General features: G+C 44.4%; 1 long non-coding RNA gene across 1 annotated transcript in view; it reads left to right on the top strand.

The window, feature by feature from the left end:
* LOC139181630 (uncharacterized) overlaps window positions 1–5,468 on the top strand; it is a 288,747-nt gene extending 283,279 nt beyond the window's left edge. Inside the window, exon 11 of the long non-coding RNA XR_011565424.1 lies at window positions 4,908–5,468. This is a non-coding gene — a long non-coding RNA (uncharacterized lncRNA). The remainder of the gene's footprint in view (window positions 1–4,907) is intronic.
* The last annotated feature ends 9,327 nt before the right edge of the window (window positions 5,469–14,795 follow it).

Genomic DNA, 14,795 nt, shown 5'->3' with positions numbered 1-14,795 from the left:
CAATTTATCTCCACTGTTCTCTGTTTTATGAGGTTACTGTGGATGGCATTTTGGTACTCGAAATTCCGTTTGTTCGGTACTATGCTGTGTAAAAAGACTGACCTTTTGTTTATTGACCTTTGATTCCATACCCATGCTGAATTCACTCATTAGGACTACTAGTTATTTACTTTTGTTAACCTAGCATGGAATAGATGAGCTGAGAGGATCACATGGTTGGATGGCATCACCGACTCGATGGACATGAGTTTGAGCAAACTCCGGGAGTTGGTGATGGACAGGGAGGCCTGGCGTGCTGCAGTCCATGGGGTCGCAAGGAGTCGGACACGACTGACCGACTGAACTGACCTGAGAGTGGAATAATGAAAGTAATTAGATTTTTTTTAAGTGTTTATGTGAGGGCTATGCTGGGTCTCTGTTGCTGCACATGGGCTTGCGGCGAGCAGGGCCTCCTCTAGAGTTGAGGCGCACAGGTATTTTCAGTGTGGCGGCTTCTCTTGTTGGCAACCACGGACTCTAGAGCACACGGGCTTCAGAAGTTGTGGCTCATGGTTTCTCGAGCACAGACTCAGTAGTTGTAAGACACGGACTTAGCTGCCCCCTCAGCATGGTGGGACCTTTCTAGATCAGGGATCGAACCTGTGTCCCCTGCGTTGGCAGGCGGATTCTTCACCACTGAGCCACCAGGGAAGCCCTGTAGTGGCTTGTACATCTCAGCACTTTCTACCCAGAAAAGCATGTCTCTGCACTGATAGACCATTACCTCTACCTTGTTAATATTCTTACCTTAAGTAACGCAATCCACTGTGTTATTGCACCGTGAGCTCCAATACAGCCGTGAATAAAGATGAGAGTGAACATTCTCTCCTTTATATCCTTGTCGGAGTGGAAAGCCTTCGGTCTTTCATCAGCAGACTTCCGTAATCTCAACTGGGTCTTGAGTTTATCACAAGCCCTTTCTGTATCAGAGAAGACCCTGATGCTGGGAAAGATTGAGGGCAGGAGGAGAAGGGGATGACAAAGGATGAGATGGCAAAGGATGACATGGATTTGGTCCACCCAAACCCATGTCCATCGAGTTGGTGTTGCCATCCAGCCATCTCATCCTCTGTCGTCCCCTTCTCCTGCCCCCTATCCCTCCCAGCATCAGAGTCTTTTCCAATGAGTCAACTGTTTGCATGAGGTGGCCAAAGTATTGGAGTTTCAGCTTTAGCATCAGTCCTTCCAATGAACTCCCAGGACTGATCTCCTTTAGAATGGACTGGTTGGATCTCCTTGCAGTCCAAGCGACTCTCAAGAGTCTTCTCCAACACCACAGTTCAAAAGCATCAATTCTTCTGTGCTCAGCCTTCTTCACAGTCCAACTCTCACATCCATACATGACCACTGGAAAAACCATAGCCTTGACTAGATGGACTTTTGTTGGCAAAGTAATGTCTCTGCTTTTCAATATGCTATCTAGGTTGATCATAACTTTCCTTCCAAGGAGTAAGCGTCTTTTAATTTCATGGCTGCAGTCACCATCTGCAGTGATTTTGGAGCCCAAAAAAATAAAGTCTGACACTGTTTCCACTGTTTCAGCATCTATTTCCCATGAAGTGATGGGACCAGATGCCATTATCTCCATTTTCTGAATGTTGAGCTTTAAGCCAACTTTTTCACTCTCCTCCTTCACTTTCATCAAGAGGCTTTTTAGTTCCTCTTCACTTTCAGCCATAAGGGTGGTGTCATCTGCATATCTGAGGTTATTGATATTTCTCCCGGCAATCTTGATTCCAGCTTGTGCTTCTTCCAGCCCAGCGTTTCTCATGATGTACTCTGCATAGAAGTTAAATAAACAGGGTGACAATATACAGCCTTAAGGTACTCGTTTCCCTATTTTGAACCAGTCTGTCCAGTTCTAACTGTTGCTTCCTGATGTGCATATAGGTTTCTCAAGAGGCAGGTCAGGTAGTCTGGGATTCCAGTCTCTTTTAGAATTTTCCACAGTTTCTTGTGATCCACACAGCTAAAGACTTTGGCATAATCAATAAAGCAGAAATAGATGTTTTACTGGAACTCTCTTGCTTTTTCGATGATCCAGAGGATGTTGGCAATTTGATCTCTGGTTCCTCTGCCTTTTCTAAAACCAGCTTGAACATCTGGAAGTTCACAGGTGACGTACTGCCGAAGCCTGGCTTGGAGAATTTTGAGCATTACTTTACTAGCGTGTGAGATGAGTGCAATTATGCGGTAGTTTGAGCATTCTTTGGCATTGCCTTTCTTTGGGATTGGAATGAAAACTGACTTTTTCCAGTCCTGTGGCCACTGCTGAGTTTTCCAAATTTGCTAGCATATTGCGTGCAGCACTTTCACAGCATCATCTTTCAGGATTTGAAATAGCTCAACTGGAATTCCATCACCTCCACTAGCTTTGTTCGTAGTGATGCTTTCTAAGGCCCACTTGACTTCACATTCCAGGATGTCTGGCTCTAGGTCAGTGATCACACCATCGTGATTATCTGGGTTGTGAAGATCTTTTTTGTACAGTTCTTCTGTGTATTCTTGCCACCTCTTCTTAATATCTTCTGCTTCTGTTAGGTCCATACCATTTCTGTCCTTTATCGAGCCCATCTTTGCATGAAATGTTCCCTTGGTATCTCTAATTTTCTTGAAGAGGTCTCTAGTCTTTCCCATTCTGTTGTTTTCCTCTATTTCTTTGCATTGATCGCTGAGGAAGGCTTTCTTATCTCTCCTTGCTATTCTTTGGAACTCTGCATTCAAATGCTTGTATCTTTCCTTTTCTCCTTTGCTTTTTGCTTCTCTTTTCATAGCTATTTGTAAGGCCTCCCCAGACAGCCATTTTGCTCTTTTGCATTTCTTTTCCATGGGGATGGTCTTGATCCCTGTCTCCCATACAATGTCACGAACCTCCATCCATAGTTCATCAGGCACTCTAGCTATCAGATCTAGTCCCTTAAATCTATTTCTTACTTCCACTGTATAATCATAAGGGATTTGATTTAGGTCATACCTAAATGGTCTAGTGGTTTTCCCTACTTTCTTCAATTTAAGTCTGAATTTGGCAATAAGGAGCTCATTATCTGAGCCACAGTCCACTTCCGATCTTGTTTTGCTGACTGTATAGAGCTTCTCCATCTTTGGCTGCAAAGAATATAATCCATCTGATTTTGGTGTTGACCATCTGGTGATGTCTATGTGCAGAGTCTTCTCTTGCAGTAGGGAATAGTAAATGAAGTTTGTATAAATCCTTAGACCTTTAGTGTTTCTCCTGCTTAGTAAGTTCCGTCTCTCACAGCAATGCATTGTTCACTGAGGAGTAGCAACCATGTTGGAATCCCCACCAAACTGGTTACCAGGCAGTATACACGGTTTAGGGCGGACATTTCACAGTTGATATTTCATATGTTAATGTTGGCATCATTAGGCTCTTTTTTTTTTAAATCACATATACCTTCCAGTGTTCTTATTAAATGATGTTGAAGGATTCACGTTGTGCATGTGGAACCGGACGTAACAGAAGATTTGTGTTCCAGTCTCTTGAATGTTGACGCCTGACTGATGTCACATAAAAGTCTTTGTTGGTTCACGGAGAGATTACTTGGGGCTTTGGATCTGTTTTTTTTTTTTTTCTTTCTTTTGCAATTTTCCTGGTTTTTGCTCCTTTCTTCCCCTTATTCTGGCATACTTTATGGCCCTCTGACTGAACACCACTTCAAATCAATGCTCAGTAATTTCCAGCATAAAGCCAGGCCTTGGAGTGGATGAAGCATCTCTGAATCATATAGGCAGGGAGGAAGACACCTTTGGGGTCCAAGGTCCTGGGAGCCTCAGGCAGTTCCCTGAGGGGGATAGAGCAGGATTCACCTGATTGGTGGTTGCTATGGAAATCAAGGCCCACCCACCCACGCTGGGTGTGATGATGCCCCAGTGGGTAGGGGGAGGACTGGGGGAGTGCTGGGGGGTGGGGGTTGGGGAGACTCAGGTGGTGCTGACCCAGCCCTGTAGTTACTTAGGGCAGGAAGTGTACTAAATCTGCCACGTGTACGGAAGTCTGTCAGCAAATGTATAGAGCCACAATCCACCCATTTTAAACTCTTCAGTGAACTTCCGTTCACTTCAGTCAGTCAGTCGTGTCCGACTCTTTGCGACCCCAGGGACTGCAGCATGCCAGGCCTCCCTGTCCATCACCAGCTCCTGGAGTTTGCTCAAACTCATGTCCTTCGAGTCAGTGATGCCATCCAACTATCTCGTCCTCTGTCGTCCCCTTCTCCTCCTGCCTTCAATCTTTCCCAGCATCAGGGTCTTTTCAAATGAGTCAGCTCTTCACATCAGGTGGTCAAAGTACTGGAGTTTCAGCTTCAACATCAGTCCTTCCAATGAATACTCAGGACTGATTTTCTTTAGGGTGGACTGGTTGGATCTGCCTTGCAGTCCAAGGGACTCTGAAGCATCTCCTCCAACACCAGAGTTCAAAAGCATCAGTTCTTTGGTGCTCAGCTTTCTTTATGGTCCAAGTCTCACATCCTTACGTGACTCCTGGGAAAACCATAGCTTTGACTAGATGAACTTTTGTTGGCAAAGCCTGGCATGCTGCAGTCTCTGGGGTCACAAAGAGTCAGACACAATTGAGCAACTGAACTGAACTGAGCTGGTCTTAGTTGCAGCACACAGGATCTTTAGTTGTGGCATGCAAACTCTCAGTTGCACTATGTGGGAATCCTAGTTCCCTGACCAGGGATTGAACCCAGGCCCCCCTGCATTGGGAGCTGGAATTTTGCCCACTGATACCACCAGGAACATCCTAAGACCTGTACTTCTGCTATGAAGTAAGAGAATCGTTATCTTCCTCTTTTTAAAGCCAGGAATTCAACTCGAATCTTTCTTACATGCTTATCCTTTCCTAGAGGCATGAGCTTCAGGACCAAAGGCTGATTTTAACGGTGAGGATCTGCGGAAAATAAGTACCAAGAAGAAAACGTGTGCCAGATATCATTTCCAAAAAATTACAGTAACGTGTATTCATATAAAAATTTGGAATGAAGAGTACAAATCTTATCAGGATGCTTTTGGACAGTGATCATTCAGAAAATGAGGAAGAAGTTGACACATATCCTTTTCACGTTCACTTATATGAGCAGGTCGAGTCAAGAAACAACACTTAATTTAGGTTTTTATAAGTTTACCTAAAGCCAAAAAGAGAACATATTTATCTGAGAAGAAATATCACCAAAGTTTTACATCAGTCCTGAGTGAGTCTCCTGAAACACTTTGAAAATATTGATACAACAAATCAAAAAAGTTTGTTTTCTGTTTTCTTTTTCCATTCTCTTTCACTAAGATTTTCTTACTTGCATATAATCTCCCAAATCTACAATGAACCTGTCTTTTGTTCCCCTCCCTATGTCTTTTTGAATTACTGCTGAAAGGAAAGTTTCTGTATTTAAGAAATAAAGTGTCTTTCTACATGTTCTTATAATCGCCAAGCTAGGGAAACTGATATAATTTATATTTGTAACATAAACATTGGGAATTTTTTTTTCTTCCAAAGACTTAAAAAAAAAAAGTTGTGAGTGATAGAAAACAGAGAGATTTTGCTAAAACAGAAGGGAAAATTATCTGCATAGTTGAAGTCATGCAGACATATTTGCAGAATGTCTCATGTGAGACCAGGGAGCCCGTGTGTTTCCCTGAGTTATCGCAGAGGAAACTGGTGTCGTGTGACTTGTAACGCCGCTGGAGGATCTTGGTGAGCTATTGTCTACAGATGTCTGATGGAGCAAACAGACCTCTGGAACCCCAAGCTCTCGTGAAATCTCTGCTCAAGGGCTGTTAAGTCGCTCAAGATTTATGACTCCTGCATCCAAAGACAGGAACACAAATCTCATTACCCCCATTACTTAACGTAAGACGATCGCAAACACCCCGCCTTGCAGGCGGGCACCAAAGGGTGGTGGCACTCTGAGCGTTTAAAATGCTTACCATTGCGTTCGGTGGGGAAGAATGGAAAATCACTTAAGAGTCCGCATTCTTCACCAGCTCCTAGCGGTGCGTCCCACGGAATCACGGGGAAAAGGTGACCACAAATTAAATGGACAGGCTTAGGAATACGGTACGTTCCTCTTGGAATTTTCCATTGCATTATACATCAGGGGATGTCTCCTCACTTAGAGGACTCATATTTCTGGGTTATACAGTGGTTTCTCTCTCCTCATGGGTTATTACCTTTTTTTTTTAACTTGGTGGAAAATTTTATTTACAATGTTGTGTTGGTTTTTGCTGTGCAGCAATGCGAATCAGTGGAGAAAGCAATGGCACCCCACTCCAGTACTCTTGACTGGAAAATCCCATGGACAGAAGAGCCTGGTGGGCCGCCGTCTATGGGGTCGCATAGAGTCAGACACGACTGAAGCGACTTAGCAGCAGCAGCAGCGGCAATGCCAATCAGGCATAATTATGTGTATATGGACTCCTTCTTGAGCCTCCCCTTGGTTTGTCAATACTGGTTTTCCAGATTCCATATCTAGGCATTAATAGATGATACTTATTTGTCTGTTTCTGACTTACTTTACTCTGTATAAGAGGCTTTAGGTTCATCTGCATCACTACAACTGACTCAGATTTGTTCCTTTTCTATGGCTGAGTAGTATTCCATCGTGTATATGTACCATATCTTCTTTATCCGTTCAACTCTTGATGGACGTCTAGGTTGCTTCCATGTCCTGGCTATCGTGAATAGCACTGGAATGAACACTGGGATGTCTTTTAGAATTGTGGTTTTCTGAGGTTATATGCTTAGCAGTGGGATTGCTGGGTCATGTGGCAGAATTTTCCTAGTTTCTTAAGGAATCTCTATACCATTTCCCATAACGGCCTGTATCAGTTTGCATTCCCACCCACAGTGTAGGAGGGTTCCCTTTTCTCCACATCCTCTCCAGCTTATATTGTTCATAGACTTTTTGATGTCTCCACCTTATATTGTTCATACACTTTTTGATGATGGATGGCCCTTCTGACCAGTGTGAGGTGATCCGTCACCATAGTTTGGATTTGCATATCTCTCATAATGAGTGATGTTGAGCCTCTTTTTTCATATGTTTTTTGGCCATCTGTACGTATTTTCTTTGGAAAATGTCTGTTGAGGTCTTCTGCTCATTTTTTTGATTGTGCTGTCTTTCTGATATTAAGCTGTATGAGCTGCTTGATTATCTTGGAGAGTAATCCTGTGTCAGTTGCTTGAGTATAATCTTGAAGAATAAAACACTTTCAGCTCTTCTCCTGAAATACACACGATGAAATGAAGAACGAAACGTGCAGTTTTCCACTTCTCCATCCACATCTCCATTATTTGATTTTGAGAGGAGACAGTCCATTGGAGTTGGGAAAGAGCCAAGATGCAGAAAGCGCCATGAATCTAGCCTCTGAGGTTTTGCAGTGAGCATAGTATGCAGTGGTGATGTCACTGTGAGACTTTACGGGAAACATAGTTTTAAATCCATTTCCGGTGAGAATTTGGCCTCTATGTGAAAGCTTCCTCTGATGCTCGTCTAAGTGGTGTCGATCTATGGGATAACAGATTTACTCGGCGGGGACATTGCCTGAATGAGGGACACCCCCCAGATCAGGCTCACAACTGGAAAAAAAAAATTATTCCAAGAGCTGTAACTTTGCAGAATTTGGCCCCGGTTCACAGAAAGCAATGAGAGCTTGGTCCAGGGATGTGGGGATTAAGGCCTGGTGGGGAGCTGACTTGTTGTGAATGTCGGCTTGATGCCTGGATAGTCTCCGGTCTCAGAATGGATCTGGGGCAGGCAGGAATGGGCGTGAGCCTCCCGTTGGAGGGACTGTTCATGCCATTTTCACACGAGCACCACCTGCTTCCGTGAGGCACATGTCTCGTTTTCTCAGGACAAGCTCGTCAGTGCCAACCTGAGGTCATCTGGGCCCCAAAGTCCACCAGTCCCTTGGTACCTGGAGGATGAACTGTTTCCAGCATCTCAGGGAGTTTGACCGCTTGGTGGACAGTTGCCCTCCGGCTCTGTCTGCAGGTTGCTGTACCCGCGGGAGCCTCTGTGAGCCCTTCTGAGATGTTGTTTTCTCAAGGAGGTTCAGCAGTGCTGGGGATTCGGAAGCTTTCAAGCCTCAGCTTAAACCCCTGGGCCTTCTATCTGCCATCTGAAGCTCAGGCTTCAGCGTAGAAACAACGCTAAACTCCTTCCAGGAGAGAGTGAGATGAATCCATTCCAGACCGAGTCTCAGGGAACAGGGCTATTTAATCACCATTTCATCTATTCGTGGAGTGGACTAAACCTACTTAGGGTATTCTTAAAACATGTTCCAAATGGGAACGAGACACTCAACACTCATTTATTTTATTTAGACCTCCTTTCTGCATCTCGTCCTTCCTTCCTTCCCTGAGCCTTCACCCCAGACAATGGGACTAAGAGATGCTTTTTTTTTTTTTGCCCTATGGAGAAAGAGAATTGGCAAAGAGGTTTCTGACCCGAATTCCTCAAATACATGTCATGTGGGTGCATTCCTGGAAATCCGTCATGACATTGAATTCCATGAATGGAATGAGCAACACTGTATACATGTAATTAAACTTGGAATCTGCCTCTGCAAGCTAAGCTTGAACTGAAATATAAACCACTGTACATCTCTGGGTAAGCAAGAAGTTGTGTCTTGAGGTCATCCCGACTGAATCTTTGGAGGAACTGACTGCGGCGATAGAGCTGGCTTTCCGGTATGTTTGTGCTGTGGTGTTAGGCTCTCTGACATACAAAAGCCAGGTTCTAGGGAGGCAGAGAGGAAGCCCCAGGGTGGACAGTCAATGTTGAAGTGGGATACGGCAGGACACGTCATACCGTGAAGCCCAGTGGATCTTCCCCTCGCCAGCAACACGCCTTATAACTACTTAGGTTTCCAGGCTGTGCCACGGTGTCTGCAGAAGTGTCTGGAACGCCTGAGCTGCTCAGCAGAAACAGCAGAGGCCCAGTTCCAAATGTGAGAGCTGGAAGCCATCACACTCGTCTACATTCTGTTTTGCAACGATGCACATTCTAGAAGGTGCTTACTGATGTACGGTGAGCTCTAATGTCACGTGCTGTATGCGGCATTCTCTGGTTGCCCCAGATTTGATATCAGACGTTCACGGAACGAGCAGTATCACTTTTATTTTTAACAGGATTTTCTTACAGGTCATTTTCTTTTTAAAAGCAAATATTTTGCTCTTTATTCATTTATTTTTTGCTGCACGGGGTCTTGGTTGCTGTTGGCAGACTTTTCTCTAGTTGCAGCAAGCGAGGGCTGCTCCCCAGTTGCAGCACGCGGGCTTCTCATTGCAGTGGCCTCTCTTGTTGGGGAGCACAGGACCCAGGGCACCTGGGCTCAGTAGTTGTGGCTCCTGGGCTCCAGGGCGCAGACTCGGTGCCTGTGGAGCATGGGCTTAGTTGCCACACAGCACGTGGGATCTTCCTGGACCAGGGATCGAACCAACCCTCGTTTCCCTGCACTGGTGGGTAGATTCTTTAACACTGGACCACCAGGGAACCTATACGTCTATGTTTCTTTTGTCTCAGTTTTCATCCCTGTTTCTCCTTTATTCTACTCAATTAAAAAAAAATTTTTTTAATGTCTTTGTCTCTGCAGGATCTTAAGTTTTATTATAGCGTATACGGGCTTCATTGCCTCATACAGGCATCTTTCCTGTACAGTGAGTTAAGGGCAGCCTTTCATGGGTAACGTATGTGTGTGTGTCTGTGTGTTTGAGATAAATGCTGGGCATCGCTTGTAGTTTGAATTACCGATCAAACCTGCATATTCTCATCCTTCTAGCTTGGCTTTGGAAAGCTCGTGAGTCGTCGTGAAGTCTGGCCTCCCCTTCAGCGCTAGCTAATGAAATCTTAGTAAGTGGGAGGCATCCCAGCCCTATGCATTTTCCCTTTTTCTCTCTTCAGAGTCAGCCAACCAGAGGTGTTCTCAGTATTTACAGGAAGGGATGATAGTTTCTGAGCCTGTTTTCCAATTGCTGTGAACCTGCATCTATTAAACAATAAGGACCTACAATAAGGAAACATAGTTTCCCCTAACTATTTCTGCCGTCCTTATTATATTAAGAGCTCTTTGGTGACTGGGAGCATTTGCGTTGGATTCAGATCTCAGTGGGGCTTCCCTGGTGGCTCAGTGGTAAAGAATCCGCCTGCAATGCAGGAGACATGGGTTTGATCCCCGGGTTGGGAAGATGCCCTGCAGAAGGGAAAGGCTACCCACTCCAGTATTCTGGCCTGGAGAATTCTATGGACAGACGAGCCTGGCGGGCTCCATGAGGTTGCAAAGAGTCAGACACCACTGAGCGAAGAACACTTCACTTTTCTCACATCTGTAAATGACTGCTGGAAAAACCAAGGGCTTGACTGTACACAGACGCGTGCACACACACACACACACACACACACACACACACAGTCTTTTCCATATTCTCTTCCATCATGATCGATCACAGGGTATTGAATGGAGTTCCCTGTGCTCTGCAGTAGGTCCTTATTATTTATCCATCCTGTATATGATTATTTGCCAACTGCAAACCGTCAGTCCATCCCTTCCCCACCCCCTTGGTAACCACGTATCTATGAAGAAGTCACTTTTTATGAATGACCAAGCGTATTAGACTGGAAAGCTTTGAATTATGTTCCCCTGAGGTTCTCAGTAAGTCAGCCTGGAAGCCGCACACTAATCATGACAGAGTTGAGGCTTATAAAATCCATTTAGAAGATTCTGATTTTTTCAGTCGTGTTAGAAAGACAGGAGCCTCATTCGCTTTTATCATTTATACTTGTAAACCACTAATGTATGTGTGACCTTGCTATACATGATTGAATTTCACTTTAAGTAGGAAAGGTTAAGATTTTAACTCAGTAGTTTAAATGCTAGTAATACTAATGTTGTCTTTCTAAGGGAGAGCTTTTCAATTGGAATCTTCTTCACTTTTGTTTCTGCAGTGTTGGGAAAGACTCCTCTAGCGGGGTGGATTATCCTAGATCTAAGATAATGAAAAACCAATGTACGTGTGACTTGAATGCGTTTGGGGATTTGTTTGAATAGGCATCCCATTCCTTTTTATCAGTGACTGCTTGGGACATGGTCTCCCAAAGGGAATGCAGTCAACAAGCTGTGCCTCTTCAGGCTCCACGTCAATGTCATCCGCTTCCCGTGGGCCTGACCACGTCTCTTCTCCAAGCCCAGAACCAAGAGGGGCGGACCCTGGAGCTCCCACTCTGTGGGTCAAAGGTGTAACTCTAGGACCAGGAGAGCGGGAACAATGGAAAGCAGTGACTCAATCATCCCTCTTGAGTTTGAGCAAACTCAGGAAGATACTGGTGGACAGGGGAGCCTGGTGTGCTGCGGTCCACGGGGTTGCAAAGAGTCAGACGTGACTGAGCGACTGAACAACAGCAACTTGATTCTTTAGCGTCATTCTCCATAAGTCTCCGGAAGTCCTGGGGTGCGTTTACCCATTGCTTTACCTTCTCTGGCTTTAGTAAGAGCGTATTATGTTGTTCTTGCTGTTGCCATTCTTGTTCAGTCGCTCAGTCGTGTCCGACTCTTTGCGACCTCATGGACTGCAACACGCCAGGCTTCCCTGTCCATCACCAACTCCCGGAGCTTACTCAAATTCTTGTCCATCGAATCATTGATGCCATCCAACCATCTCATCCTCTGCTGTCCTTTCTACTCCCGCCTTCAATCTGTTCCAGCATCAGGGTCTTTTCCGGTGAGTCGGCTCTTCCCATCAGATGGCCAAAGTATTGGAACTTGAACCTCAGCAACAATCCTTCCAATGAATATTCAGTATTTGTTTCCTTTAGGATTGACCGGCTTGATCTTACAGTCCAAAGACTTTCAAGAGCCTTCTCCAACACCACACTTCAAAAGCATCGATTCTTTGGCACTCAGCCTTCTTTATGGTCCAACTCTCACATCCACACATGACTACTGGAAAAACCATACCTTTTAGTATAAGCACCTCTCTCAGCAAAGTGATGTCTCTGCTTTTCAATATGCTATGTTGGTCATAGCTTTTCTTCCAAGGAGCAAGCTTCTTTTAATTTCATGGCTGCAGTCACCATCTGCAGTGATTTTGGAGCCCCCCCAAAATAAAATCAGCCACTGTTTCCACTGTTTCCCCATGTATTTGCCATGAAGTGATGGGACCAGATGCCATGATCTTTGTTTTTTGAATGTTGAGTTTTAAGCCAGCTGTATCACTTTCCTCTTTCACCTTCAAGAAGCTCTTTAGTTCCTCTTCATTTTCTGCCACTAGGATCTTGTCATCTGCATATCTGAGGTTATTGATATTTCTCCCGGCAATCTTGATTCCAGATTGTGTTCCATCCAGTCCAGCATTTCTCACAATGTGCTCTGCATATAAGTTAAATAAGCAGGGTGACAATATACAGCCTTGACGAACTCCTTTCCCAATTTTGAAGCAGTCTGTTGTTCCATGTCCAGTTCTAACTGTTGCTTCATGAACAGCATATTGGTTTCTCAGGAGGCAGGTCAGGTGGTCTGGTATTCCCATCTCTTTAAGAATTTTCCACAGTTTGTTGTGATCCACACAGTCAAAGGCTCTAGCCATAGTCAATGAAGAAGAAATAGATGTTTTTCTGGAATTCCCTTGCTTTTTCCATGATCCAGTGAATATTGGCAATTTGATCTCTTGTTCCTCTCTGCCTCTTAGAAACCCAGCTTATACATCGGAAATTTCTCAGTTCCCATTCTGCCAAAGCCTAACTAGAAGGATTTTGAGCATTACCTTGCTAGCGTGTGAAATGAGCACAATTGTATGGTAATTTGGGCTTCCCTGGTGGCCGGTAAAGAATTGTCTGCAATACGGGAGACCTGGGTTTGATCCTTGGGTTGGGAAGATCCCCTGGAGCAGGGAATTGCTGCCCACTCCAGTATTCTGGCATGGAGAATTCCATGGATGGTATAGTCTCTGGGGTTGCAAACAGTTGGACATGACTGAATGACTTGTAAGGTAAGGTACAGTAATTTGAACATTATTTTTCATTGCCCTTCTTTGGGATTGGGATGAAAATTGACCTTTTCCAGACTTGTGGCCACTGCTGAATTTTGCAACTTTGCTGGCTGATTGGGTGCAGCACTTTCACAGCATCATCTTTTAGGATTTGAAATAGCTCCACTGGAATTCCATCACCTTCACTAGCTTTGTTTGTAGTAATGCTTCCTAAAGCCCACTTCACTTCACACTTCAGGAGGTCTGGCTTTAGGTGAGTGATCACTCTATCATGATTATCTGGGTCTTAAGAGCTTTTCTGTATAGATCTGTGTATTCTTGCCACCTCTTCTTATGATCTTCTGCTTCTGTTATGTCCTTATCATATCTGTTCTTTATTGTGCCCATCCTTAGATGAAATACGCCTTGGATATCTCCAGTTTTCCTGAAGAGCTCTCTAGTCTTTCCCATTCTATTGTTTTCCTCTATTTGTTTGCATTGTTCATCAAAGACGATTTCCTATCTCTCCTTGTTATTCTCTGTAACTCTGCATTCAGTTATGTCTTCCTCTTTCTCCCTTGCCATTTACTTCACTTCTTTCCTCAGCTATTTGTAAAGCCTCCTCAGACAACTACTTTGCCTTCTTGCATTTCTTTTTCTTGGGGATGGTCTTGATCACTGCCTCCTGTAGAGTGTTACGAAGCTCTGTCTGTAGTTCATCAGGCACTCTGTCTACCAGATCTAATCCCTTGAATCTGTTCATCATCACCACTGTATAATCGTAAGGGATTTGATTCAGGTCATACTTGAATGGTCTAGTGGTTTTCCCTACTTTCTTCAATTTAAGTCTGAACTTAGCAATGGGAGCACATGATCTGAGTCACAGCTCCAGGTCTTGTGTCTGCTGACTCTGCATAATTCCTCCATTTTTGACTGCCAAGAATATAATCAATCTGATTTCAGTGTTCACCATCTGGTGATGTCCATGTGTCGGGTCATCCCTCGCTCACTGGAAAAGGGTGTTTGCTATGAACAGTGTGTTCTCTTAACAAAACTCTGTTTGCCTTGGCCCTGCTTCATTTTGTACTGCAACGCCAAACTTGCCTGTTAATTCCGGATATCTCTTGACTTCCTACTTTTGCATTCCAGTCCCCTATGACGAAAAGGACATCTTTTCTTGGTGTTAGTTCTAGAAGGGCTTGTGGGTCTTCACAGAAATGGCCAGTTTTAGCTTTTTCGGCATCAGTGGTTGGAGCATAGACTTGGATTACTGTGATGTTGAATGGTTTGACTTGGAAATGAACAGAGATCATCTATCATTTTTGAAGCTGCACCCAAGTACTTCATTTTGGACCCTTTTGTTGACTATGATGGCTACTCCATTTCTTCTAAGGGATTCTTGCCCAGAGTAGTAGATATAATGGTCTTCTGCATTAAATTCACCCTTTCCAGTCCATTTAAGTTCACTGATTCCCAAAATATCGACGTTCACTCTTGCCATTTCCTGCTTGACAACGTCCAACTTAGCTTGACTCATGGACCTAACATTCCAGCTTCCTGTGCGATATTGTTCTTGACAGCATCAGACTTGACTTTCACCACCAGACGCATCCACAGCTGAGCGTCATTTGCGCGTTGGCCCAGCCAATTCATCCTTTCTGGAGTTGTCAGTAACTGCCGTCTGCTCTTCTCCACTTGTGTATTTGGACAGCTTCCAACCTGGGGGGCTCATCGTCTGGGAGTATCTTTTTGCCTTTTCATACAGTCTACGAGGTTC

This window comes from Bos indicus, chromosome X, assembly GCF_029378745.1.
Source record: "Bos indicus isolate NIAB-ARS_2022 breed Sahiwal x Tharparkar chromosome X, NIAB-ARS_B.indTharparkar_mat_pri_1.0, whole genome shotgun sequence".
NCBI classification, from domain to species: domain Eukaryota; kingdom Metazoa; phylum Chordata; class Mammalia; order Artiodactyla; family Bovidae; genus Bos; species Bos indicus.
Note: the sequence above shows the minus strand (reverse complement) of the source record. Positions and strands in the feature narration are given on the sequence as shown.